The sequence below is a fragment of the Triturus cristatus genome, chromosome 10 (genome assembly GCF_964204655.1).
Source record: "Triturus cristatus chromosome 10, aTriCri1.1, whole genome shotgun sequence".
Classification (NCBI taxonomy): domain Eukaryota; kingdom Metazoa; phylum Chordata; class Amphibia; order Caudata; family Salamandridae; genus Triturus; species Triturus cristatus.
The window spans coordinates 856,566,820-856,591,036 of NC_140593.1; the positions used below are offsets into that span (position 1 = coordinate 856,566,820).

General features: G+C 47.1%; 33 non-coding genes across 33 annotated transcripts; all 33 read right to left on the minus strand.

Annotated features, from left to right (window-relative positions):
- Positions 1-32: 32 nt before the first annotated feature.
- Positions 33-104, minus strand: TRNAP-AGG (transfer RNA proline (anticodon AGG)). The gene has a single exon. It is a non-coding gene; the product is annotated as a tRNA-Pro (tRNA).
- Positions 105-545: 441 nt separating this feature from the next.
- Positions 546-618, minus strand: TRNAV-UAC (transfer RNA valine (anticodon UAC)). Its single transcript has one exon. It is a non-coding gene; the product is annotated as a tRNA-Val (tRNA).
- Positions 619-1,003: 385 nt separating this feature from the next.
- TRNAP-CGG (transfer RNA proline (anticodon CGG)) lies at positions 1,004-1,075 on the minus strand. The gene has a single exon. It is a non-coding gene; the product is annotated as a tRNA-Pro (tRNA).
- Positions 1,076-2,412: 1,337 nt separating this feature from the next.
- On the minus strand, positions 2,413-2,485 carry TRNAV-AAC (transfer RNA valine (anticodon AAC)). Its single transcript has one exon. It is a non-coding gene; the product is annotated as a tRNA-Val (tRNA).
- A 386-nt stretch (positions 2,486-2,871) lies between these two features.
- Positions 2,872-2,943, minus strand: TRNAP-AGG (transfer RNA proline (anticodon AGG)). The gene has a single exon. It is a non-coding gene; the product is annotated as a tRNA-Pro (tRNA).
- Positions 2,944-3,842: 899 nt separating this feature from the next.
- Positions 3,843-3,914, minus strand: TRNAP-CGG (transfer RNA proline (anticodon CGG)). Its single transcript has one exon. It is a non-coding gene; the product is annotated as a tRNA-Pro (tRNA).
- A 1,337-nt stretch (positions 3,915-5,251) lies between these two features.
- On the minus strand, positions 5,252-5,324 carry TRNAV-AAC (transfer RNA valine (anticodon AAC)). Its single transcript has one exon. It is a non-coding gene; the product is annotated as a tRNA-Val (tRNA).
- Positions 5,325-5,710: 386 nt separating this feature from the next.
- On the minus strand, positions 5,711-5,782 carry TRNAP-AGG (transfer RNA proline (anticodon AGG)). Its single transcript has one exon. It is a non-coding gene; the product is annotated as a tRNA-Pro (tRNA).
- A 441-nt stretch (positions 5,783-6,223) lies between these two features.
- TRNAV-UAC (transfer RNA valine (anticodon UAC)) lies at positions 6,224-6,296 on the minus strand. The gene has a single exon. It is a non-coding gene; the product is annotated as a tRNA-Val (tRNA).
- Positions 6,297-6,681: 385 nt separating this feature from the next.
- Positions 6,682-6,753, minus strand: TRNAP-CGG (transfer RNA proline (anticodon CGG)). The gene has a single exon. It is a non-coding gene; the product is annotated as a tRNA-Pro (tRNA).
- A 1,337-nt stretch (positions 6,754-8,090) lies between these two features.
- Positions 8,091-8,163, minus strand: TRNAV-AAC (transfer RNA valine (anticodon AAC)). Its single transcript has one exon. It is a non-coding gene; the product is annotated as a tRNA-Val (tRNA).
- Positions 8,164-8,549: 386 nt separating this feature from the next.
- On the minus strand, positions 8,550-8,621 carry TRNAP-AGG (transfer RNA proline (anticodon AGG)). The gene has a single exon. It is a non-coding gene; the product is annotated as a tRNA-Pro (tRNA).
- Positions 8,622-9,062: 441 nt separating this feature from the next.
- On the minus strand, positions 9,063-9,135 carry TRNAV-UAC (transfer RNA valine (anticodon UAC)). Its single transcript has one exon. It is a non-coding gene; the product is annotated as a tRNA-Val (tRNA).
- A 385-nt stretch (positions 9,136-9,520) lies between these two features.
- Positions 9,521-9,592, minus strand: TRNAP-CGG (transfer RNA proline (anticodon CGG)). The gene has a single exon. It is a non-coding gene; the product is annotated as a tRNA-Pro (tRNA).
- A 1,337-nt stretch (positions 9,593-10,929) lies between these two features.
- Positions 10,930-11,002, minus strand: TRNAV-AAC (transfer RNA valine (anticodon AAC)). The gene has a single exon. It is a non-coding gene; the product is annotated as a tRNA-Val (tRNA).
- Positions 11,003-11,388: 386 nt separating this feature from the next.
- TRNAP-AGG (transfer RNA proline (anticodon AGG)) lies at positions 11,389-11,460 on the minus strand. The gene has a single exon. It is a non-coding gene; the product is annotated as a tRNA-Pro (tRNA).
- Positions 11,461-11,901: 441 nt separating this feature from the next.
- On the minus strand, positions 11,902-11,974 carry TRNAV-UAC (transfer RNA valine (anticodon UAC)). The gene has a single exon. It is a non-coding gene; the product is annotated as a tRNA-Val (tRNA).
- Positions 11,975-12,359: 385 nt separating this feature from the next.
- On the minus strand, positions 12,360-12,431 carry TRNAP-CGG (transfer RNA proline (anticodon CGG)). The gene has a single exon. It is a non-coding gene; the product is annotated as a tRNA-Pro (tRNA).
- A 1,337-nt stretch (positions 12,432-13,768) lies between these two features.
- Positions 13,769-13,841, minus strand: TRNAV-AAC (transfer RNA valine (anticodon AAC)). Its single transcript has one exon. It is a non-coding gene; the product is annotated as a tRNA-Val (tRNA).
- A 386-nt stretch (positions 13,842-14,227) lies between these two features.
- On the minus strand, positions 14,228-14,299 carry TRNAP-AGG (transfer RNA proline (anticodon AGG)). Its single transcript has one exon. It is a non-coding gene; the product is annotated as a tRNA-Pro (tRNA).
- A 441-nt stretch (positions 14,300-14,740) lies between these two features.
- On the minus strand, positions 14,741-14,813 carry TRNAV-UAC (transfer RNA valine (anticodon UAC)). The gene has a single exon. It is a non-coding gene; the product is annotated as a tRNA-Val (tRNA).
- A 385-nt stretch (positions 14,814-15,198) lies between these two features.
- Positions 15,199-15,270, minus strand: TRNAP-CGG (transfer RNA proline (anticodon CGG)). Its single transcript has one exon. It is a non-coding gene; the product is annotated as a tRNA-Pro (tRNA).
- Positions 15,271-16,607: 1,337 nt separating this feature from the next.
- TRNAV-AAC (transfer RNA valine (anticodon AAC)) lies at positions 16,608-16,680 on the minus strand. The gene has a single exon. It is a non-coding gene; the product is annotated as a tRNA-Val (tRNA).
- Positions 16,681-17,066: 386 nt separating this feature from the next.
- On the minus strand, positions 17,067-17,138 carry TRNAP-AGG (transfer RNA proline (anticodon AGG)). The gene has a single exon. It is a non-coding gene; the product is annotated as a tRNA-Pro (tRNA).
- Positions 17,139-18,037: 899 nt separating this feature from the next.
- TRNAP-CGG (transfer RNA proline (anticodon CGG)) lies at positions 18,038-18,109 on the minus strand. The gene has a single exon. It is a non-coding gene; the product is annotated as a tRNA-Pro (tRNA).
- Positions 18,110-19,445: 1,336 nt separating this feature from the next.
- Positions 19,446-19,518, minus strand: TRNAV-AAC (transfer RNA valine (anticodon AAC)). The gene has a single exon. It is a non-coding gene; the product is annotated as a tRNA-Val (tRNA).
- Positions 19,519-19,904: 386 nt separating this feature from the next.
- Positions 19,905-19,976, minus strand: TRNAP-AGG (transfer RNA proline (anticodon AGG)). Its single transcript has one exon. It is a non-coding gene; the product is annotated as a tRNA-Pro (tRNA).
- Positions 19,977-20,417: 441 nt separating this feature from the next.
- On the minus strand, positions 20,418-20,490 carry TRNAV-UAC (transfer RNA valine (anticodon UAC)). Its single transcript has one exon. It is a non-coding gene; the product is annotated as a tRNA-Val (tRNA).
- Positions 20,491-20,875: 385 nt separating this feature from the next.
- TRNAP-CGG (transfer RNA proline (anticodon CGG)) lies at positions 20,876-20,947 on the minus strand. Its single transcript has one exon. It is a non-coding gene; the product is annotated as a tRNA-Pro (tRNA).
- A 1,337-nt stretch (positions 20,948-22,284) lies between these two features.
- Positions 22,285-22,357, minus strand: TRNAV-AAC (transfer RNA valine (anticodon AAC)). Its single transcript has one exon. It is a non-coding gene; the product is annotated as a tRNA-Val (tRNA).
- A 386-nt stretch (positions 22,358-22,743) lies between these two features.
- Positions 22,744-22,815, minus strand: TRNAP-AGG (transfer RNA proline (anticodon AGG)). The gene has a single exon. It is a non-coding gene; the product is annotated as a tRNA-Pro (tRNA).
- Positions 22,816-23,256: 441 nt separating this feature from the next.
- Positions 23,257-23,329, minus strand: TRNAV-UAC (transfer RNA valine (anticodon UAC)). The gene has a single exon. It is a non-coding gene; the product is annotated as a tRNA-Val (tRNA).
- A 385-nt stretch (positions 23,330-23,714) lies between these two features.
- On the minus strand, positions 23,715-23,786 carry TRNAP-CGG (transfer RNA proline (anticodon CGG)). Its single transcript has one exon. It is a non-coding gene; the product is annotated as a tRNA-Pro (tRNA).
- Positions 23,787-24,217: the final 431 nt, after the last annotated feature.

Consider the following 24,217-nt stretch of genomic DNA (forward strand, 5'->3'; position numbering starts at 1 on the left):
TGAGTAGGATTCGTATGTTTACCTCTGAAAAAGGGCTCGTCCGGGATTTGAACCCGGGACCTCTCGCACCCTAAGCGAGAATCATACCCCTAGACCAACGAGCCGAGGCACACAAGAGTCGCCTTTCGCACCGGCTCCGGGGATTATTGGCAGCGAGTTAGTGAATGCTTCACCCAAAGCAAGCAACTGCACATGCTGCTCTCTTCTGCAATATGGTTGCTGTCTTTTCCATGGCCGTCATCGAACAAGAAATGAAAATGCCTCTATCCTTCAGACATTTTGTTTGTTCTAGGTGTATGCTCTCGGTGAGGTCAATAAAACCATTTCTGCTCTCATGCCTTGCTTTCATGTAGGAGGCCCAACCTTCAGTACACAAGGACGTGCAAACGAATAGCGCAAACAATCGTCACTTCTCTTTTTGAGCTGTCACTGATACCCCTGGAGCACAGTACGTCACGCTGGTGAGGGATAGACAGCTTCCATTATCTCAGCTTTCCTATAAATTGAGAGAGTAAATGCAAACTGTGTGAAAAACAGAAAGTTGCTGTTTCTGCCCGGTCTCGAACCAGGGACCTTTCGCGTGTAAAGCGAACGTGCTAACCACTACACTACAGAAACAGACACGCTTGCAGGAATCTTCTTGGCATGTAGTGGGCTGGAATGCACAGACCAAGGGCCAATGTCCATGAAGCTCAAAGTTGGACCCTCCTTACCCGATCTCTTTCTTTGGAAGAAAGGAACGAGGACCCCTTTTATTCCAAAAGGCGATTTTAAAACCATACCTGAAACCACACTAGAAAAACACTTTGCATTTAATTTTCCCACACTGATGGTCCACCCCAGAAAAGCAGTTGCAAAGAAGTCCGGCACTGAAATTCTATACGCCAAAAGTGGGAAATAGCGTAGAGGGAAAGGAACTTTCTCACCATACACGGCGTCTTATAGCATTGAAAAGAAGAAATGGCCCTATATAATAAGCAGCCTAAAAATAATTCCACAGCATGGGCTCGTCCGGGATTTGAACCCGGGACCTCTCGCACCCGAAGCGAGAATCATACCCCTAGACCAACGAGCCTGATTCCCCAGTCAGCATTTTAAGCAATTTCTGATGCGTCTTTCAGAAACAAAGCAGGGCTATTTGGCTTCTCTCTCTCTATGTGAACCACAAAAAGTCATGTTTTCTCTCAAGGTGTTGTTTTTTTCACTCTTGCAAGGAAGGGATCAGTCGATATCCTAGCTGCCAGAGAGCAGAAAAAAGGCGCTGATGAGAACTGCAGGCACTTTCTGGCACTTGTACTCCTCTGCAAGTCCTGGACACTTGCCCCATAGACTTCCACCCCAGATGCAAGGGAGGGCCTGCCAATTCTTGCTCCTAAGACAGAGACATTTGATTCCTGGATTCAAACACGCTCACTCAGCGCTCGATCAGGCTCGATCAGGCGAGATTTATATGAGTGGCTCGCAGGACTGAAACACTAACCTGGGAGCCCCAGGGTGGCTGAATTTCCAGGATGGCCATTTTTGGGCAAGTCACCTCCTTTCCTCCTGCCTCAATCTAGAATTGGCTGCAAATCACAAGATAGAGTTCAATGTCCGTGTGTACTGCCTACTCCCAGATACCTCTCTGTCTTCCTTATGTAAATTAAAATTCGCAAGGGGGGACCAATGACAATCTGCTCCTCCCACATAACCAGGAAGCCCTGTTGAACATGTCTGCCTGTGTTGTTGCAGGGACAGTGCCTTCTCCGCCCAAAAGGTGGCAGGAGAGCCTCACAACAAAGATGGTATCAACTGCTTAATGAGAAACCAGCACGGCAGTTTGTGTGATGGAGTGCAAATTTAACTGAAGGTGTGCCTGAGGTGTCCCTTCCAGGAATACCTGGAATTGTGATTGAGGGCCCAGCCTGATCGTTGGTGGATTTCTCGTCATATGTTACAGGTCCGTGCAAAGATTGTGGTGTGTGGGGAATGCACTGCAAAAAACAGGACGATTTAAGGGTGTAAAAGAAACCTGTCAGAAGTGGGATTTGAACCCACGCCTCCATGAGGAGACCAGAAGTCTCAGTTGCACTGAAGATCAAGCTCTCTTGAGTCTGGCGCCTTAGACCACTCGGCCATCCTGACAGCCCTGGGTGTGTACAGATCTGACTCTTCTGACTGCACCTGCCAATGTTTGCACTTACAACGTTCACAGCAATGTCACAAGTGTAAAGACCCCACAATACAACATGGCATGACAAAAAAAAAGCTAGGCACAAGAGCGACCACTGATGGATGCGGATTACTTTGTTTCGTCTTGCAAAAGTAAAGGAAGTTTCCCATGGCTCTCTGGGTTCAAGGACCGCCTCTTCTTAAGCTTGCATTGAGATAATAAGGTTTTAGAGGGTGCACATAAAAGCAGCTCATGCACAGTGTTTCTGCCCGGTCTCGAACCGGGGACCTTTCGCATGTTAGGCGAACGTGATGACCACTACACTACAGAAACTCACTTGCTGTGTTTTACTGTTAGAGCAAGGTTCCTCTCAAGGGTTCTCTCTACTTCTATTCTGCTGTATCAGCAGCCACTCAGAAAGCGAGGAACAAGTGTGAAAACTGCAGAGATATCAGCCAACATACTTGCAATTAGACGTATTAAAAATTGACTTATGCAGGCATCGACAGACAAATATCTGATGCCTAAATGCCAGCAAGTACAGCTTGGGAAAGCATCACCTGGGACACACACAGACTAAGCATGAAGGCAGAAAAAGCACGGTGATCCATGTTTCTTATGAGGTTCAAAATATTTTGTGCAACAATGCGGCGAGTGTAATGAGAAATAGTCAGGCATTGTGAGTTTTGAGTAGGATTCGTATGTTTACCTCTGAAAAAGGGCTCGTCCGGGATTTGAACCCGGGACCTCTCGCACCCTAAGCGAGAATCATACCCCTAGACCAACGAGCCGAGGCACACAAGAGTCGCCTTTCGCACCGGCTCCGGGGATTATTGGCAGCGAGTTAGTGAATGCTTCACCCAAAGCAAGCAACTGCACATGCTGCTCTCTTCTGCAATATGGTTGCTGTCTTTTCCATGGCCGTCATCAAACAAGAAATGAAAATGCCTCTATCCTTCAGACATTTTGTTTGTTCTAGGTGTATGCTCTCGGTGAGGTCAATAAAACCATTTCTGCTCTCATGCCTTGCTTTCATGTAGGAGGCCCAACCTTCAGTACACAAGGACGTGCAAACGAATAGCGCAAACTATCGTCACTTCTCTTTTTGAGCTGTCACTGATACCCCTGGAGCACAGTACGTCACGCTGGTGAGGGATAGACAGCTTCCATTATCTCAGCTTTCCTATAAATTGAGAGAGTAAATGCAAACTGTGTGAAAAACAGAAAGTTGCTGTTTTTGCCCTGTCTCGAACCAGGGACCTTTCGCGTGTAAAGCGAACGTGATAACCACTACACTACAGAAACAGACACGCTTGCAGGAATCTTCTTGGCATGTAGTGGGCTGGAATGCACAGACCAAGGGCCAATGTCCATGAAGCTCAAAGTTGGACCCTCCTTACCCGATCTCTTTCTTTGGAAGAAAGGAACGAGGACCCCTTTTATTCCAAAAGGCGATTTTAAAACCATACCTGAAACCACACTAGAAAAACACTTTGCATTTAATTTTCCTACACTGATGGTCCACCCCAGAAAAGCAGTTGCAAAGAAGTCCGGCACTGAAATTCTATACGCCAAAAGTGGGAAATAGCGTAGAGGGAAAGGAACTTTCTCACCATACACGGCGTCTTATAGCATTGAAAAGAAGAAATGGCCCTATATAATAAGCAGCCTAAAAATAATTCCTCAGCATGGGCTCGTCCGGGATTTGAACCCGGGACCTCTCGCACCCGAAGCGAGAATCATACCCCTAGACCAACGAGCCTGATTCCCCAGTCAGCATTTTAAGCAATTTCTGATGCGTCTTTCAGAAACAAAGCAGGGCTATTTGGCTGCTCTCTCTCTATGTGAACCACAAAAAGTCATGTTTTCTCTCAAGGTGTTGTTTTTTTCACTCTTGCAAGGAAGGGATCAGTCGATATCCTAGCTGCCAGAGAGCAGAAAAAAGGCGCTGATGAGAACTGCAGGCACTTTCTGGCACTTGTACTCCTCTGCAAGTCCTGGACACTTGCCCCATAGACTTCCACCCCAGATGCAAGGGAGGGCCTGCCAATTCTTGCTCCTAAGACAGAGGCATTTGATTCCTGGATTCAAACACGCTCACTCAGCGCTCGATCAGGCTCGATCAGGCGAGATTTATATGAGTGGCTCGCAGGACTGAAACACTAACCTGGGAGCCCCAGGGTGGCTGAATTTCCAGGATGGCCATTTTTGGGCAAGTCACCTCCTTTCCTCCTGCCTCAATCTAGAATTGGCTGCAAATCACAAGATAGAGTTCAATGTCCGTGTGTACTGCCTACTCCCAGATACCTCTCTGTCTTCCTTATGTAAATTAAAATTCGCAAGGGGGGACCAATGACAATCTGCTCCTCCCACATAACCAGGAAGCCCTGTTGAACATGTCTGCCTGTGTTGTTGCAGGGACAGTGCCTACTCCGCCCAAAAGGTGGCAGGAGAGCCTCACAACAAAGATGGGATCAACTGCTTAATGAGAAACCAGCACGGCAGTTTGTGTGATGGAGTGCAAATTTAACTGAAGGTGTGCCTGAGGTGTCCCTTCCAGGAATCCATGGAATTGTGATTGAGGGCCCAGCCTGATCGTTGGTGGATTTCTCGTCATATGTTACAGGTCCGTGCAAAGATTGTGGTGTGTGGGGAATGCACTGCAAAAAACAGGACGATTTAAGGGTGTAAAAGAAACCTGTCAGAAGTGGGATTTGAACCCACGCCTCCATGAGGAGACCAGAAGTCTCAGTTGCACTGAAGATCAAGCTCTCTTGAGTCTGGCGCCTTAGACCACTCGGCCATCCTGACAGCCCTGGGTGTGTACAGATCTGACTCTTCTGACTGCACCTGCCAATGTTTGCACTTACAACGTTCACAGCAATGTCACAAGTGTAAAGACCCCACAATACAACATGGCATGACAAAAAAAAAGCTAGGCACAAGAGCGACCACTGATGGATGCGGATTACTTTGTTTCGTCTTGCAAAAGTAAAGGAAGTTTCCCATGGCTCTCTGGGTTCAAGGACCGCCTCTTCTTAAGCTTGCATTGAGATAATAAGGTTTTAGAGGGTGCACATAAAAGCAGCTCATGCACAGTGTTTCTGCCCGGTCTCGAACCGGGGACCTTTCGCGTGTTAGGCGAACATGATGACCACTACACTACAGAAACTCACTTGCTGTGTTTTACTGTTAGAGCAAGGTTCCTCTCAAGGGTTCTCTCTACTTCTATTCTGCTGTATCAGCAGCCACTCAGAAAGCGAGGAACAAGTGTGAAAACTGCAGAGATATCAGCCAACATACTTGCAATTAGACGTATTAAAAATTGACTTATGCAGGCATCGACAGACAAATATCTGATGCCTAAATGCCAGCAAGTACAGCTTGGGAAAGCATCACCTGGGACACACACAGACTAAGCATGAAGGCAGAAAAAGCACGGTGATCCATGTTTCTTATGAGGTTCAAAATATTTTGTGCAACAATGCGGCGAGTGTAATGAGAAATAGTCAGGCATTGTGAGTTTTGAGTAGGATTCGTATGTTTACCTCTGAAAAAGGGCTCGTCCGGGATTTGAACCCGGGACCTCTCGCACCCTAAGCGAGAATCATACCCCTAGACCAACGAGCCGAGGCACACAAGAGTCGCCTTTCGCACCGGCTCCGGGGATTATTGGCAGCGAGTTAGTGAATGCTTCACCCAAAGCAAGCAACTGCACATGCTGCTCTCTTCTGCAATATGGTTGCTGTCTTTTCCATGGCCGTCATCGAACAAGAAATGAAAATGCCTCTATCCTTCAGACATTTTGTTTGTTCTAGGTGTATGCTCTCGGTGAGGTCAATAAAACCATTTCTGCTCTCATGCCTTGCTTTCATGAAGGAGGCCCAACCTTCAGTACACAAGGACGTGCAAACGAATAGCGCAAACTATCGTCACTTCTCTTTTTGAGCTGTCACTGATACCCCTGGAGCACAGTACGTCACGCTGGTGAGGGATAGACAGCTTCCATTATCTCAGCTTTCCTATAAATTGAGAGAGTAAATGCAAACTGTGTGAAAAACAGAAAGTTGCTGTTTCTGCCCGGTCTCGAACCAGGGACCTTTCGCGTGTAAAGCGAACGTGATCACCACTACACTACAGAAACAGACACGCTTGCAGGAATCTTCTTGGCATGTAGTGGGCTGGAATGCACAGACCAAGGGCCAATGTCCATGAAGCTCAAAGTTGGACCCTCCTTACCCGATCTCTTTCTTTGGAAGAAAGGAACGAGGACCCCTTTTATTCCAAAAGGCGATTTTAAAACCATACCTGAAACCACACTAGAAAAACACTTTGCATTTAATTTTCCTACACTGATGGTCCACCCCAGAAAAGCAGTTGCAAAGAAGTCCGGCACTGAAATTCTATACGCCAAAAGTGGGAAATAGCGTAGAGGGAAAGGAACTTTCTCACCATACACGGCGTCTTATAGCATTGAAAAGAAGAAATGGCCCTATATAATAAGCAGCCTAAAAATAATTCCACAGCATGGGCTCGTCCGGGATTTGAACCCAGGACCTCTCGCACCCGAAGCGAGAATCATACCCCTAGACCAACGAGCCTGATTCCCCAGTCAGCATTTTAAGCAATTTCTGATGCGTCTTTCAGAAACAAAGCAGGGCTATTTGGCTGCTCTCTCTCTATGTGAACCACAAAAAGTCATGTTTTCTCTCAAGGTGTTGTTTTTTTCACTCTTGCAAGGAAGGGATCAGTCGATATCCTAGCTGCCAGAGAGCAGAAAAAAGGCGCTGATGAGAACTGCAGGCACTTTCTGGCACTTGTACTCCTCTGCAAGTCCTGGACACTTGCCCCATAGACTTCCACCCCAGATGCAAGGGAGGGCCTGCCAATTCTTGCTCCTAAGACAGAGGCATTTGATTCCTGGATTCAAACACGCTCACTCAGCGCTCGATCAGGCTCGATCAGGCGAGATTTATATGAGTGGCTCGCAGGACTGAAACACTAACCTGGGAGCCCCAGGGTGGCTGAATTTCCAGGATGGCCATTTTTGGGCAAGTCACCTCCTTTCCTCCTGCCTCAATCTAGAATTGGCTGCAAATCACAAGATAGAGTTCAATGTCCGTGTGTACTGCCTACTCCCAGATACCTCTCTGTCTTCCTTATGTAAATTAAAATTCGCAAGGGGGGACCAATGACAATCTGCTCCTCCCACATAACCAGGAAGCCCTGTTGAACATGTCTGCCTGTGTTGTTGCAGGGACAGTGCCTTCTCCGCCCAAAAGGTGGCAGGAGAGCCTCACAACAAAGATGGGATCAACTGCTTAATGAGAAACCAGCACGGCAGTTTGTGTGATGGAGTGCAAATTTAACTGAAGGTGTGCCTGAGGTGTCCCTTCCAGGAATACATGGAATTGTGATTGAGGGCCCAGCCTGATCGTTGGTGGATTTCTCGTCATATGTTACAGGTCCGTGCAAAGATTGTGGTGTGTGGGGAATGCACTGCAAAAAACAGGACGATTTAAGGGTGTAAAAGAAACCTGTCAGAAGTGGGATTTGAACCCACGCCTCCATGAGGAGACCAGAAGTCTCAGTTGCACTGAAGATCAAGCTCTCTTGAGTCTGGCGCCTTAGACCACTCGGCCATCCTGACAGCCCTGGGTGTGTACAGATCTGACTCTTCTGACTGCACCTGCCAATGTTTGCACTTACAACGTTCACAGCAATGTCACAAGTGTAAAGACCCCACAATACAACATGGCATGACAAAAAAAAAGCTAGGCACAAGAGCGACCACTGATGGATGCGGATTACTTTGTTTCGTCTTGCAAAAGTAAAGGAAGTTTCCCATGGCTCTCTGGGTTCAAGGACCGCCTCTTCTTAAGCTTGCATTGAGATAATAAGGTTTTAGAGGGTGCACATAAAAGCAGCTCATGCACAGTGTTTCTGCCCGGTCTCGAACCGGGGACCTTTCGCGTGTTAGGCGAACATGATGACCACTACACTACAGAAACTCACTTGCTGTGTTTTACTGTTAGAGCAAGGTTCCTCTCAAGGGTTCTCTCTACTTCTATTCTGCTGTATCAGCAGCCACTCAGAAAGCGAGGAACAAGTGTGAAAACTGCAGAGATATCAGCCAACATACTTGCAATTAGACGTATTAAAAATTGACTTATGCAGGCATCGACAGACAAATATCTGATGCCTAAATGCCAGCAAGTACAGCTTGGGAAAGCATCACCTGGGACACACACAGACTAAGCATGAAGGCAGAAAAAGCACGGTGATCCATGTTTCTTATGAGGTTCAAAATATTTTGTGCAACAATGCGGCGAGTGTAATGAGAAATAGTCAGGCATTGTGAGTTTTGAGTAGGATTCGTATGTTTACCTCTGAAAAAGGGCTCGTCCGGGATTTGAACCCGGGACCTCTCGCACCCTAAGCGAGAATCATACCCCTAGACCAACGAGCCGAGGCACACAAGAGTCGCCTTTCGCACCGGCTCCGGGGATTATTGGCAGCGAGTTAGTGAATGCTTCACCCAAAGCAAGCAACTGCACATGCTGCTCTCTTCTGCAATATGGTTGCTGTCTTTTCCATGGCCGTCATCGAACAAGAAATGAAAATGCCTCTATCCTTCAGACATTTTGTTTGTTCTAGGTGTATGCTCTCGGTGAGGTCAATAAAACCATTTCTGCTCTCATGCCTTGCTTTCATGAAGGAGGCCCAACCTTCAGTACACAAGGACGTGCAAACGAATAGCGCAAACTATCGTCACTTCTCTTTTTGAGCTGTCACTGATACCCCTGGAGCACAGTACGTCACGCTGGTGAGGGATAGACAGCTTCCATTATCTCAGCTTTCCTATAAATTGAGAGAGTAAATGCAAACTGTGTGAAAAACAGAAAGTTGCTGTTTCTGCCCGGTCTTGAACCAGGGACCTTTCGCGTGTAAAGCGAACGTGATAACCACTACACTACAGAAACAGACACGCTTGCAGGAATCTTCTTGGCATGTAGTGGGCTGGAATGCACAGACCAAGGGCCAATGTCCATGAAGCTCAAAGTTGGACCCTCCTTACCCGATCTCTTTCTTTGGAAGAAAGGAACGAGGACCCCTTTTATTCCAAAAGGCGATTTTAAAACCATACCTGAAACCACACTAGAAAAACACTTTGCATTTAATTTTCCTACACTGATGGTCCACCCCAGAAAAGCAGTTGCAAAGAAGTCCGGCACTGAAATTCTATACGCCAAAAGTGGGAAATAGCGTAGAGGGAAAGGAACTTTCTCACCATACACGGCGTCTTATAGCATTGAAAAGAAGAAATGGCCCTATATAATAAGCAGCCTAAAAATAATTCCACAGCATGGGCTCGTCCGGGATTTGAACCCAGGACCTCTCGCACCCGAAGCGAGAATCATACCCCTAGACCAACGAGCCTGATTCCCCAGTCAGCATTTTAAGCAATTTCTGATGCGTCTTTCAGAAACAAAGCAGGGCTATTTGGCTGCTCTCTCTCTATGTGAACCACAAAAAGTCATGTTTTCTCTCAAGGTGTTGTTTTTTTCACTCTTGCAAGGAAGGGATCAGTCGATATCCTAGCTGCCAGAGAGCAGAAAAAAGGCGCTGATGAGAACTGCAGGCACTTTCTGGCACTTGTACTCCTCTGCAAGTCCTGGACACTTGCCCCATAGACTTCCACCCCAGATGCAAGGGAGGGCCTGCCAATTCTTGCTCCTAAGACAGAGGCATTTGATTCCTGGATTCAAACACGCTCACTCAGCGCTCGATCAGGCTCGATCAGGCGAGATTTATATGAGTGGCTCGCAGGACTGAAACACTAACCTGGGAGCCCCAGGGTGGCTGAATTTCCAGGATGGCCATTTTTGGGCAAGTCACCTCCTTTCCTCCTGCCTCAATCTAGAATTGGCTGCAAATCACAAGATAGAGTTCAATGTCCGTGTGTACTGCCTACTCCCAGATACCTCTCTGTCTTCCTTATGTAAATTAAAATTCGCAAGGGGGGACCAATGACAATCTGCTCCTCCCACATAACCAGGAAGCCCTGTTGAACATGTCTGCCTGTGTTGTTGCAGGGACAGTGCCTTCTCCGCCCAAAAGGTGGCAGGAGAGCCTCACAACAAAGATGGGATCAACTGCTTAATGAGAAACCAGCACGGCAGTTTGTGTGATGGAGTGCAAATTTAACTGAAGGTGTGCCTGAGGTGTCCCTTCCAGGAATACATGGAATTGTGATTGAGGGCCCAGCCTGATCGTTGGTGGATTTCTCGTCATATGTTACAGGTCCGTGCAAAGATTGTGGTGTGTGGGGAATGCACTGCAAAAAACAGGACGATTTAAGGGTGTAAAAGAAACCTGTCAGAAGTGGGATTTGAACCCACGCCTCCATGAGGAGACCAGAAGTCTCAGTTGCACTGAAGATCAAGCTCTCTTGAGTCTGGCGCCTTAGACCACTCGGCCATCCTGACAGCCCTGGGTGTGTACAGATCTGACTCTTCTGACTGCACCTGCCAATGTTTGCACTTACAACGTTCACAGCAATGTCACAAGTGTAAAGACCCCACAATACAACATGGCATGACAAAAAAAAAGCTAGGCACAAGAGCGACCACTGATGGATGCGGATTACTTTGTTTCGTCTTGCAAAAGTAAAGGAAGTTTCCCATGGCTCTCTGGGTTCAAGGACCGCCTCTTCTTAAGCTTGCATTGAGATAATAAGGTTTTAGAGGGTGCACATAAAAGCAGCTCATGCACAGTGTTTCTGCCCGGTCTCGAACCGGGGACCTTTCGCGTGTTAGGCGAACGTGATGACCACTACACTACAGAAACTCACTTGCTGTGTTTTACTGTTAGAGCAAGGTTCCTCTCAAGGGTTCTCTCTACTTCTATTCTGCTGTATCAGCAGCCACTCAGAAAGCGAGGAACAAGTGTGAAAACTGCAGAGATATCAGCCAACATACTTGCAATTAGACGTATTAAAAATTGACTTATGCAGGCATCGACAGACAAATATCTGATGCCTAAATGCCAGCAAGTACAGCTTGGGAAAGCATCACCTGGGACACACACAGACTAAGCATGAAGGCAGAAAAAGCACGGTGATCCATGTTTCTTATGAGGTTCAAAATATTTTGTGCAACAATGCGGCGAGTGTAATGAGAAATAGTCAGGCATTGTGAGTTTTGAGTAGGATTCGTATGTTTACCTCTGAAAAAGGGCTCGTCCGGGATTTGAACCCGGGACCTCTCGCACCCTAAGCGAGAATCATACCCCTAGACCAACGAGCCGAGGCACACAAGAGTCGCCTTTCGCACCGGCTCCGGGGATTATTGGCAGCGAGTTAGTGAATGCTTCACCCAAAGCAAGCAACTGCACATGCTGCTCTCTTCTGCAATATGGTTGCTGTCTTTTCCATGGCCGTCATCGAACAAGAAATGAAAATGCCTCTATCCTTCAGACATTTTGTTTGTTCTAGGTGTATGCTCTCGGTGAGGTCAATAAAACCATTTCTGCTCTCATGCCTTGCTTTCATGAAGGAGGCCCAACCTTCAGTACACAAGGACGTGCAAACGAATAGCGCAAACTATCGTCACTTCTCTTTTTGAGCTGTCACTGATACCCCTGGAGCACAGTACGTCACGCTGGTGAGGGATAGACAGCTTCCATTATCTCAGCTTTCCTATAAATTGAGAGAGTAAATGCAAACTGTGTGAAAAACAGAAAGTTGCTGTTTCTGCCCGGTCTCGAACCAGGGACCTTTCGCGTGTAAAGCGAACGTGATAACCACTACACTACAGAAACAGACACGCTTGCAGGAATCTTCTTGGCATGTAGTGGGCTGGAATGCACAGACCAAGGGCCAATGTCCATGAAGCTCAAAGTTGGACCCTCCTTACCCGATCTCTTTCTTTGGAAGAAAGGAACGAGGACCCCTTTTATTCCAAAAGGCGATTTTAAAACCATACCTGAAACCACACTAGAAAAACACTTTGCATTTAATTTTCCTACACTGATGATCCACCCCAGAAAAGCAGTTGCAAAGAAGTCCGGCACTGAAATTCTATACGCCAAAAGTGGGAAATAGCGTAGAGGGAAAGGAACTTTCTCACCATACACGGCGTCTTATAGCATTGAAAAGAAGAAATGGCCCTATATAATAAGCAGCCTAAAAATAATTCCACAGCATGGGCTCGTCCGGGATTTGAACCCAGGACCTCTCGCACCCGAAGCGAGAATCATACCCCTAGACCAACGAGCCTGATTCCCCAGTCAGCATTTTAAGCAATTTCTGATGCGTCTTTCAGAAACAAAGCAGGGCTATTTGGCTGCTCTCTCTCTATGTGAACCACAAAAAGTCATGTTTTCTCTCAAGGTGTTGTTTTTTTCACTCTTGCAAGGAAGGGATCAGTCGATATCCTAGCTGCCAGAGAGCAGAAAAAAGGCGCTGATGAGAACTGCAGGCACTTTCTGGCACTTGTACTCCTCTGCAAGTCCTGGACACTTGCCCCATAGACTTCCACCCCAGATGCAAGGGAGGGCCTGCCAATTCTTGCTCCTAAGACAGAGGCATTTGATTCCTGGATTCAAACACGCTCACTCAGCGCTCGATCAGGCTCGATCAGGCGAGATTTATATGAGTGGCTCGCAGGACTGAAACACTAACCTGGGAGCCCCAGGGTGGCTGAATTTCCAGGATGGCCATTTTTGGGCAAGTCACCTCCTTTCCTCCTGCCTCAATCTAGAATTGGCTGCAAATCACAAGATAGAGTTCAATGTCCGTGTGTACTGCCTACTCCCAGATACCTCTCTGTCTTCCTTATGTAAATTAAAATTCGCAAGGGGGGACCAATGACAATCTGCTCCTCCCACATAACCAGGAAGCCCTGTTGAACATGTCTGCCTGTGTTGTTGCAGGGACAGTGCCTTCTCCGCCCAAAAGGTGGCAGGAGAGCCTCACAACAAAGATGGGATCAACTGCTTCATGAGAAACCAGCACGGCAGTTTGTGTGATGGAGTGCAAATTTAACTGAAGGTGTGCCTGAGGTGTCCCTTCCAGGAATACATGGAATTGTGATTGAGGGCCCAGCCTGATCGTTGGTGGATTTCTCGTCATATGTTACAGGTCCGTGCAAAGATTGTGGTGTGTGGGGAATGCACTGCAAAAAACAGGACGATTTAAGGGTGTAAAAGAAACCTGTCAGAAGTGGGATTTGAACCCACGCCTCCATGAGGAGACCAGAAGTCTCAGTTGCACTGAAGATCAAGCTCTCTTGAGTCTGGCACCTTAGACCACTCGGCCATCCTGACAGCCCTGGGTGTGTACAGATCTGACTCTTCTGACTGCACCTGCCAATGTTTGCACTTACAACGTTCACAGCAATGTCACAAGTGTAAAGACCCCACAATACAACATGGCATGACAAAAAAAAAGCTAGGCACAAGAGCGACCACTGATGGATGCGGATTACTTTGTTTCGTCTTGCAAAAGTAAAGGAAGTTTCCCATGGCTCTCTGGGTTCAAGGACCGCCTCTTCTTAAGCTTGCATTGAGATAATAAGGTTTTAGAGGGTGCACATAAAAGCAGCTCATGCACAGTGTTTCTGCCCGGTCTCGAACCGGGGACCTTTCGCGTGTTAGGCGAACGTGATGACCACTACACTACAGAAACTCACTTGCTGTGTTTTACTGTTAGAGCAAGGTTCCTCTCAAGGGTTCTCTCTACTTCTATTCTGCTGTATCAGCAGCCACTCAGAAAGCGAGGAACAAGTGTGAAAACTGCAGAGATATCAGCCAACATACTTGCAATTAGACGTATTAAAAATTGACTTATGCAGGCATCGACAGACAAATATCTGATGCCTAAATGCCAGCAAGTACAGCTTGGGAAAGCATCACCTGGGACACACACAGACTAAGCATGAAGGCAGAAAAAGCACGGTGATCCATGTTTCTTATGAGGTTCAAAATATTTTGTGCAACAATGCGGCGAGTGTAATGAGAAATAGTCAGGCATTGTGAGTTTTGAGTAGGATTCGTATGTTTACCTCTGAAAAAGGGCTCGTCCGGGATTTGAACCCGGGACCTCTCGCACCCTAAGCGAGAATCATACCCCTAGACCAACGAGCCGAGGCACACAAGAGTCGCCTTTCGCACCGGCTCCGGGGATTATTGGCAGCGAGTTAGTGAATGCTTCACCCAAAGCAAGCAACTGCACATGCTGCTCTCTTCTGCAATATGGTTGCTGTCTTTTCCATGGCCGTCATCGAACAAGAAATGAAAATGCCTCTATCCTTCAGACATTTTGTTTGTTCTAGGTGTATGCTCTCGGTGAGGTCAATAAAACCATTTCTGCTCTCATGCCTTGCTGTCATGAAGGAGGCCCAACCTTCAGTACACAAGGACGTGCAAACGAATAGCGCAAACTATCGTCACTTCTCTTTTTGAGCTGTCACTGATACCCCTGGAGCACAGTACGTCACGCTGGTGAGGGATAGACAGCTTCCATTATCTCAGCTTTCCTATAAATTGAGAGAGTAAATGCAAACTGTGTGAAAAACAGAAAGTTGCTGTTTCTGCCCGGTCTCGAACCAGGGACCTTTCGCGTGTAAAGCGAACGTGATAACCACTACACTACAGAAACAGACACGCTTGCAGGAATCTTCTTGGCATGTAGTGGGCTGGAATGCACAGACCAAGGGCCAATGTCCATGAAGCTCAAAGTTGGACCCTCCTTACCCGATCTCTTTCTTTGGAAGAAAGGAACGAGGACCCCTTTTATTCCAAAAGGCGATTTTAAAACCATACCTGAAACCACACTAGAAAAACACTTTGCATTTAATTTTCCTACACTGATGGTCCACCCCAGAAAAGCAGTTGCAAAGAAGTCCGGCACTGAAATTCTATACGCCAAAAGTGGGAAATAGCGTAGAGGGAAAGGAACTTTCTCACCATACACGGCGTCTTATAGCATTGAAAAGAAGAAATGGCCCTATATAATAAGCAGCCTAAAAATAATTCCACAGCATGGGCTCGTCCGGGATTTGAACCCAGGACCTCTCGCACCCGAAGCGAGAATCATACCCCTAGACCAACGAGCCTGATTCCCCAGTCAGCATTTTAAGCAATTTCTGATGCGTCTTTCAGAAACAAAGCAGGGCTATTTGGCTGCTCTCTCTCTATGTGAACCACAAAAAGTCATGTTTTCTCTCAAGGTGTTGTTTTTTTCACTCTTGCAAGGAAGGGATCAGTCGATATCCTAGCTGCCAGAGAGCAGAAAAAAGGCGCTGATGAGAACTGCAGGCACTTTCTGGCACTTGTACTCCTCTGCAAGTCCTGGACACTTGCCCCATAGACTTCCACCCCAGATGCAAGGGAGGGCCTGCCAATTCTTGCTCCTAAGACAGAGGCATTTGATTCCTGGATTCAAACACGCTCACTCAGCGCTCGATCAGGCTCGATCAGGCGAGATTTATATGAGTGGCTCGCAGGACTGAAACACTAACCTGGGAGCCCCAGGGTGGCTGAATTTCCAGGATGGCCATTTTTGGGCAAGTCACCTCCTTTCCTCCTGCCTCAATCTAGAATTGGCTGCAAATCACAAGATAGAGTTCAATGTCCGTGTGTACTGCCTACTCCCAGATACCTCTCTGTCTTCCTTATGTAAATTAAAATTCGCAAGGGGGGACCAATGACAATCTGCTCCTCCCACATAACCAGGAAGCCCTGTTGAACATGTCTGCCTGTGTTGTTGCAGGGACAGTGCCTTCTCCGCCCAAAAGGTGGCAGGAGAGCCTCACAACAAAGATGGGATCAACTGCTTAATGAGAAACCAGCACGGCAGTTTGTGTGATGGAGTGCAAATTTAACTGAAGGTGTGCCTGAGGTGTCCCTTCCAGGAATACATGGAATTGTGATTGAGGGCCCAGCCTGATCGTTGGTGGATTTCTCGTCATATGTTACAGGTCCGTGCAAAGATTGTGGTGTGTGGGGAATGCACTGCAAAAAACAGGACGATTTAAGGGTGTAAAAGAAACCTGTCAGAAGTGGGATTTGAACCCACGCCTCCATGAGGAGACCAGAAGTCTCAGTTGCACTGAAGATCAAGCTCTCTTGAGTCTGGCGCCTTAGACCACTCGGCCATCCTGACAGCCCTGGGTGTGTACAGATCTGACTCTTCTGACTGCACCTGCCAATGTTTGCACTTACAACGTTCACAGCAATGTCACAAGTGTAAAGACCCCACAATACAACATGGCATGACAAAAAAAAAGCTAGGCACAAGAGCGACCACTGATGGATGCGGATTACTTTGTTTCGTCTTGCAAAAGTAAAGGAAGTTTCCCATGGCTCTCTGGGTTCAAGGACCACCTCTTCTTAAGCTTGCTTTGAGATAATAAGGTTTTAGAGGGTGCACATAAAAGCAGCTCATGCACAGTGTTTCTGCCCGGTCTCGAACCGGGGACCTTTCGCGTGTTAGGCGAACGTGATGACCACTACACTACAGAAACTCACTTGCTGTGTTTTACTGTTAGAGCAAGTTTCCTCTCAAGGGTTCTCTCTACTTCTATTCTGCTGTATCAGCAGCCACTCAGAAAGCGAGGAACAAGTGTGAAAACTGCAGAGATATCAGCCAACATACTTGCAATTAGACGTATTAAAAATTGACTTATGCAGGCATCGACAGACAAATATCTGATGCCTAAATGCCAGCAAGTACAGCTTGGGAAAGCATCACCTGGGACACACACAGACTAAGCATGAAGGCAGAAAAAGCACGGTGATCCATGTTTCTTATGAGGTTCAAAATATTTTGTGCAACAATGCGGCGAGTGTAATGAGAAATAGTCAGGCATTGTGAGTTTTGAGTAGGATTCGTATGTTTACCTCTGAAAAAGGGCTCGTCCGGGATTTGAACCCGGGACCTCTCGCACCCTAAGCGAGAATCATACCCCTAGACCAACGAGCCGAGGCACACAAGAGTTGCCTTTCGCACCGGCTCCGGGGATTATTGGCAGCGAGTTAGTGAATGCTTCACCCAAAGCAAGCAACTGCACATGCTGCTCTCTTCTGCAATATGGTTGCTGTCTTTTCCATGGCCGTCATCGAACAAGAAATGAAAATGCCTCTATCCTTCAGACATTTTGTTTGTTCTAGGTGTATGCTCTCGGTGAGGTCAATAAAACCATTTCTGCTCTCATGCCTTGCTTTCATGAAGGAGGCCCAACCTTCAGTACACAAGGACGTGCAAACGAATAGCGCAAACTATCGTCACTTCTCTTTTTGAGCTGTCACTGATACCCCTGGAGCACAGTACGTCACGCTGGTGAGGGATAGACAGCTCCCATTATCTCAGCTTTCCTATAAATTGAGAGAGTAAATGCAAACTGTGTGAAAAACAGAAAGTTGCTGTTTCTGCCCGGTCTCGAACCAGGGACCTTTCGCGTGTAAAGCAAACGTGATAACCACTACGCTACAGAAACAGACACGCTTGCAGGAATCTTCTTGGCATGTAGTGGGCTGGAATGCACAGACCAAGGGCCAATGTCCATGAAGCTCAAAGTTGGACCCTCCTTACCCGATCTCTTTCTTTGGAAGAAAGGAACGAGGACCCCTTTTATTCCAAAAGGCGATTTTAAAACCATACCTGAAACCACACTAGAAAAACACTTTGCATTTAATTTTCCTACACTGATGGTCCACCCCAGAAAAGCAGTTGCAAAGAAGTCCGGCACTGAAATTCTATACGCCAAAAGTGGGAAATAGCGTAGAGGGAAAGGAACTTTCTCACCATACACGGCGTCTTATAGCATTGAAAAGAAGAAATGGCCCTATATAATAAGCAGCCTAAAAATAATTCCACAGCATGGGCTCGTCCGGGATTTGAACCCGGGACCTCTCGCACCCGAAGCGAGAATCATACCCCTAGACCAACGAGCCTTATTCCCCAGTCAGCATTTTAAGCAATTTCTGATGCGTCTTTCAGAAACAAAGCAGGGCTATTTGGCTGCTCTCTCTCTATGTGAACCACAAAAAGTCATGTTTTCTCTCAAGGTGTTGTTTTTTTCACTCTTGCAAGGAAGGGATCAGTCGATATCCTAGCTGCCAGAGAGCAGAAAAAAGGCGCTGATGAGAACTGCAGGCACTTTCTGGCACTTGTACTCCTCTGCAAGTCCTGGACACTTGCCCCATAGACTTCCACCCCAGATGCAAGGGAGGGCCTGCCAATTCTTGCTCCTAAGACAGAGGCATTTGATTCCTGGATTCAAACACGCTCACTCAGCGCTCGATCAGGCTCGATCAGGCGAGATTTATATGAGTGGCTCGCAGGACTGAAACACTAACCTGGGAGCCCCAGGGTGGCTGAATTTCCAGGATGGCCATTTTTGGGCAAGTCACCTCCTTTCCTCCTGCCTCAATCTAGAATTGGCTGCAAATCACAAGATAGAGTTCAATGTCCGTGTGTACTGCCTACTCCCAGATACCTCTCTGTCTTCCTTATGTAAATTAAAATTCGCAAGGGGGGACCAATGACAATCTGCTCCTCCCACATAACCAGGAAGCCCTGTTGAACATGTCTGCCTGTGTTGTTGCAGGGACAGTGCCTTCTCCGCCCAAAAGGTGGCAGGAGAGCCTCACAACAAAGATGGGATCAACTGCTTAATGAGAAACCAGCACGGCAGTTTGTGTGATGGAGTGCAAATTTAACTGAAGGTGTGCCTGAGGTGTCCCTTCCAGGAATACATGGAATTGTGATTGAGGGCCCAGCCTGATCGTTGGTGGATTTCTCGTCATATGTTACAGGTCCGTGCAAAGATTGTGGTGTGTGGGGAATGCACTGCAAAAAACAGGACGATTTAAGGGTGTAAAAGAAACCTGTCAGAAGTGGGATTTGAACCCACGCCTCCATGAGGAGACCAGAAGTCTCAGATGCACTGAAGATCAAGCTCTCTTGAGTCTGGCGCCTTAGACCACTCGGCCATCCTGACAGCCCTGGGTGTGTACAGATCTGACTCTTCTGACTGCACCTGCCAATGTTTGCACTTACAACGTTCACAGCAATGTCACAAGTGTAAAGACCCCACAATACAACATGGCATGACAAAAAAAAGCTAGGCACAAGAGCGACCACTGATGGATGCGGATTACTTTGTTTCGTCTTGCAAAAGTAAAGGAAGTTTCCCATGGCTCTCTGGGTTCAAGGACCGCCTCTTCTTAAGCTTGCATTGAGATAATAAGGTTTTAGAGGGTGCACATAAAAGCAGCTCATGCACAGTGTTTCTGCCCGGTCTCGAACCGGGGACCTTTCGCGTGTTAGGCGAACGTGATGACCATTACACTACAGAAACTCACTTGCTGTGTTTTACTGTTAGAGCAAGGTTCCTCTCAAGGGTTCTCTCTACTTCTATTCTGCTGTATCAGCAGCCACTCAGAAAGCGAGGAACAAGTGTGAAAACTGCAGAGATATCAGCCAACATACTTGCAATTAGACGTATTAAAAATTGACTTATGCAGGCATCGACAGACAAATATCTGATGCCTAAATGCCAGCAAGTACAGCTTGGGAAAGCATCACCTGGGACACACACAGACTAAGCATGAAGGCAGAAAAAGCACGGTGATCCATGTTTCTTATGAGGTTCAAAATATTTTGTGCAACAATGCGGCGAGTGTAATGAGAAATAGTCAGGCATTGTGAGTTTTGAGTAGGATTCGTATGTTTACCTCTGAAAAAGGGCTCGTCCGGGATTTGAACCCGGGACCTCTCGCACCCTAAGCGAGAATCATACCCCTAGACCAACGAGCCGAGGCACACAAGAGTCGCCTTTCGCACCGGCTCCGGGGATTATTGGCAGCGAGTTAGTGAATGCTTCACCCAAAGCAAGCAACTGCACATGCTGCTCTCTTCTGCAATATGGTTGCTGTCTTTTCCATGGCCGTCATCGAACAAGAAATGAAAATGCCTCTATCCTTCAGACATTTTGTTTGTTCTAGGTGTATGCTCTCGGTGAGGTCAATAAAACCATTTCTGCTCTCATGCCTTGCTTTCATGTAGGAGGCCCAACCTTCAGTACACAAGGACGTGCAAACGAATAGCGCAAACTATCGTCACTTCTCTTTTTGAGCTGTCACTGATACCCCTGGAGCACAGTACGTCACGCTGGTGAGGGATAGACAGCTTCCATTATCTCAGCTTTCCTATAAATTGAGAGAGTAAATGCAAACTGTGTGAAAAACAGAAAGTTGCTGTTTCTGCCCGGTCTCGAACCAGGGACCTTTCGCGTGTAAAGCGAACGTGATAACCACTACACTACAGAAACAGACACGCTTGCAGGAATCTTCTTGGCATGTAGTGGGCTGGAATGCACAGACCAAGGGCCAATGTCCATGAAGCTCAAAGTTGGACCCTCCTTACCCGATCTCTTTCTTTGGAAGAAAGGAACGAGGACCCCTTTTATTCCAAAAGGCGATTTTAAAACCATACCTGAAACCACACTAGAAAAACACTTTGCATTTAATTTTCCTACACTGATGGTCCACCCCAGAAAAGCAGTTGCAAAGAAGTCCGGCACTGAAATTCTATACGCCAAAAGTGGGAAATAGCGTAGAGGGAAAGGAACTTTCTCACCATACACGGCGTCTTATAGCATTGAAAAGAAGAAATGGCCCTATATAATAAGCAGCCTAAAAATAATTCCACAGCATGGGCTCGTCCGGGATTTGAACCCGGGACCTCTCGCACCCGAAGCGAGAATCATACCCCTAGACCAACGAGCCTGATTCCCCAGTCAGCATTTTAAGCAATTTCTGATGCGTCTTTCAGAAACAAAGCAGGGCTATTTGGCTGCTCTCTCTCTATGTGAACCACAAAAAGTCATGTTTTCTCTCAAGGTGTTGTTTTTTTCACTCTTGCAAGGAAGGGATCAGTCGATATCCTAGCTGCCAGAGAGCAGAAAAAAGGCGCTGATGAGAACTGCAGGCACTTTCTGGCACTTGTACTCCTCTGCAAGTCCTGGACACTTGCCCCATAGACTTCCACCCCAGATGCAAGGGAGGGCCTGCCAATTCTTGCTCCTAAGACAGAGGCATTTGATTCCTGGATTCAAACACGCTCACTCAGCGCTCGATCAGGCTCGATCAGGCGAGATTTATATGAGTGGCTCGCAGGACTGAAACACTAACCTGGGAGCCCCAGGGTGGCTGAATTTCCAGGATGGCCATTTTTGGGCAAGTCACCTCCTTTCCTCCTGCCTCAATCTAGAATTGGCTGCAAATCACAAGATAGAGTTCAATGTCCGTGTGTACTGCCTACTCCCAGATACCTCTCTGTCTTCCTTATGTAAATTAAAATTCGCAAGGGGGGACCAATGACAATCTGCTCCTCCCACATAACCAGGAAGCCCTGTTGAACATGTCTGCCTGTGTTGTTGCAGGGACAGTGCCTTCTCCGCCCAAAAGGTGGCAGGAGAGCCTCACAACAAAGATGGGATCAACTGCTTAATGAGAAACCAGCACGGCAGTTTGTGTGATGGAGTGCAAATTTAACTGAAGGTGTGCCTGAGGTGTCCCTTCCAGGAATACATGGAATTGTGATTGAGGGCCCAGCCTGATCGTTGGTGGATTTCTCGTCATATGTTACAGGTCCGTGCAAAGATTGTGGTGTGTGGGGAATGCACTGCAAAAAACAGGACGATTTAAGGGTGTAAAAGAAACCTGTCAGAAGTGGGATTTGAACCCACGCCTCCATGAGGAGACCAGAAGTCTCAGTTGCACTGAAGATCAAGCTCTCTTGAGTCTGGCGCCTTAGACCACTCGGCCATCCTGACAGCCCTGGGTGTGTACAGATCTGACTCTTCTGACTGCACCTGCCAATGTTTGCACTTACAACGTTCACAGCAATGTCACAAGTGTAAAGACCCCACAATACAACATGGCATGACAAAAAAAAAGCTAGGCACAAGAGCGACCACTGATGGATGCGGATTACTTTGTTTCGTCTTGCAAAAGTAAAGGAAGTTTCCCATGGCTCTCTGGGTTCAAGGACCACCTCTTCTTAAGCTTGCTTTGAGATAATAAGGTTTTAGAGGGTGCACATAAAAGCAGCTCATGCACAGTGTTTCTGCCCGGTCTCGAACCGGGGACCTTTCGCGTGTTAGGCGAACGTGATGACCACTACACTACAGAAACTCACTTGCTGTGTTTTACTGTTAGAGCAAGGTTCCTCTCAAGGGTTCTCTCTACTTCTATTCTGCTGTATCAGCAGCCACTCAGAAAGCGAGGAACAAGTGTGAAAACTGCAGAGATATCAGCCAACATACTTGCAATTAGACGTATTAAAAATTGACTTATGCAGGCATCGACAGACAAATATCTGATGCCTAAATGCCAGCAAGTACAGCTTGGGAAAGCATCACCTGGGACACACACATACTAAGCATGAAGGCAGAAAAAGCACGGTGATCCATGTTTCTTATGAGGTTCAAAATATTTTGTGCAACAATGCGGCGAGTGTAATGAGAAATAGTCAGGCATTGTGAGTTTTGAGTAGGATTCGTATGTTTACCTCTGAAAAAGGGCTCGTCCGGGATTTGAACCCGGGACCTCTCGCACCCTAAGCGAGAATCATACCCCTAGACCAACGAGCCGAGGCACGCAAGAGTTGCCTTTCGCACCGGCTCCGGGGATTATTGGCAGCGAGTTAGTGAATGCTTCACCCAAAGCAAGCAACTGCACATGCTGCTCTCTTCTGCAATATGGTTGCTGTCTTTTCCATGGCCGTCATCGAACAAGAAATGAAAATGCCTCTATCCTTCAGACATTTTGTTTGTTCTAGGTGTATGCTCTCGGTGAGGTCAATAAAACCATTTCTGCTCTCATGCCTTGCTTTCATGAAGGAGGCCCAACCTTCAGTACACAAGGACGTGCAAACGAATAGCGCAAACTATCGTCACTTCTCTTTTTGAGCTGTCACTGATACCCCTGGAGCACAGTACGTCACGCTGGTGAGGGATAGACAGCTTCCATTATCTCAGCTTTCCTATAAATTGAGAGAGTAAATGCAAACTGTGTGAAAAACAGAAAGTTGCTGTTTCTGCCCGGTCTCGAACCAGGGACCTTTCGCGTGTAAAGCAAACGTGATAACCACTACACTACAGAAACAGACACGCTTGCAGGAATCTTCTTGGCATGTAGTGGGCTGGAATGCACAGACCAAGGGCCAATGTCCATGAAGCTCAAAGTTGGACCCTCCTTACCCGATCTCTTTCTTTGGAAGAAAGGAACGAGGACCCCTTTTATTCCAAAAGGCGATTTTAAAACCATACCTGAAACCACACTAGAAAAACACTTTGCATTTAATTTTCCTACACTGATGGTCCACCCCAGAAAAGCAGTTGCAAAGAAGTCCGGCACTGAAATTCTATACGCCAAAAGTGGGAAATAGCGTAGAGGGAAAGGAACTTTCTCACCATACACGGCGTCTTATAGCATTGAAAAGAAGAAATGGCCCTATATAATAAGCAGCCTAAAAATAATTCCACAGCATGGGCTCGTCCGGGATTTGAACCCGGGACCTCTCGCACCCGAAGCGAGAATCATACCCCTAGACCAACGAGCCTTATTCCCCAGTCAGCATTTTAAGCAATTTCTGATGCGTCTTTCAGAAACAAAGCAGGGCTATTTGGCTGCTCTCTCTCTATGTGAACCACAAAAAGTCATGTTTTCTCTCAAGGTGTTGTTTTTTTCACTCTTGCAAGGAAGGGATCAGTCGATATCCTAGCTGCCAGAGAGCAGAAAAAAGGCGCTGATGAGAACTGCAGGCACTTTCTGGCACTTGTACTCCTCTGCAAGTCCTGGACACTTGCCCCATAGACTTCCACCCCAGATGCAAGGGAGGGCCTGCCAATTCTTGCTCCTAAGACAGAGGCATTTGATTCCTGGATTCAAACACGCTCACTCAGCGCTCGATCAGGCTCGATCAGGCGAGATTTATATGAGTGGCTCGCAGGACTGAAACACTAACCTGGGAGCCCCAGGGTGGCTGAATTT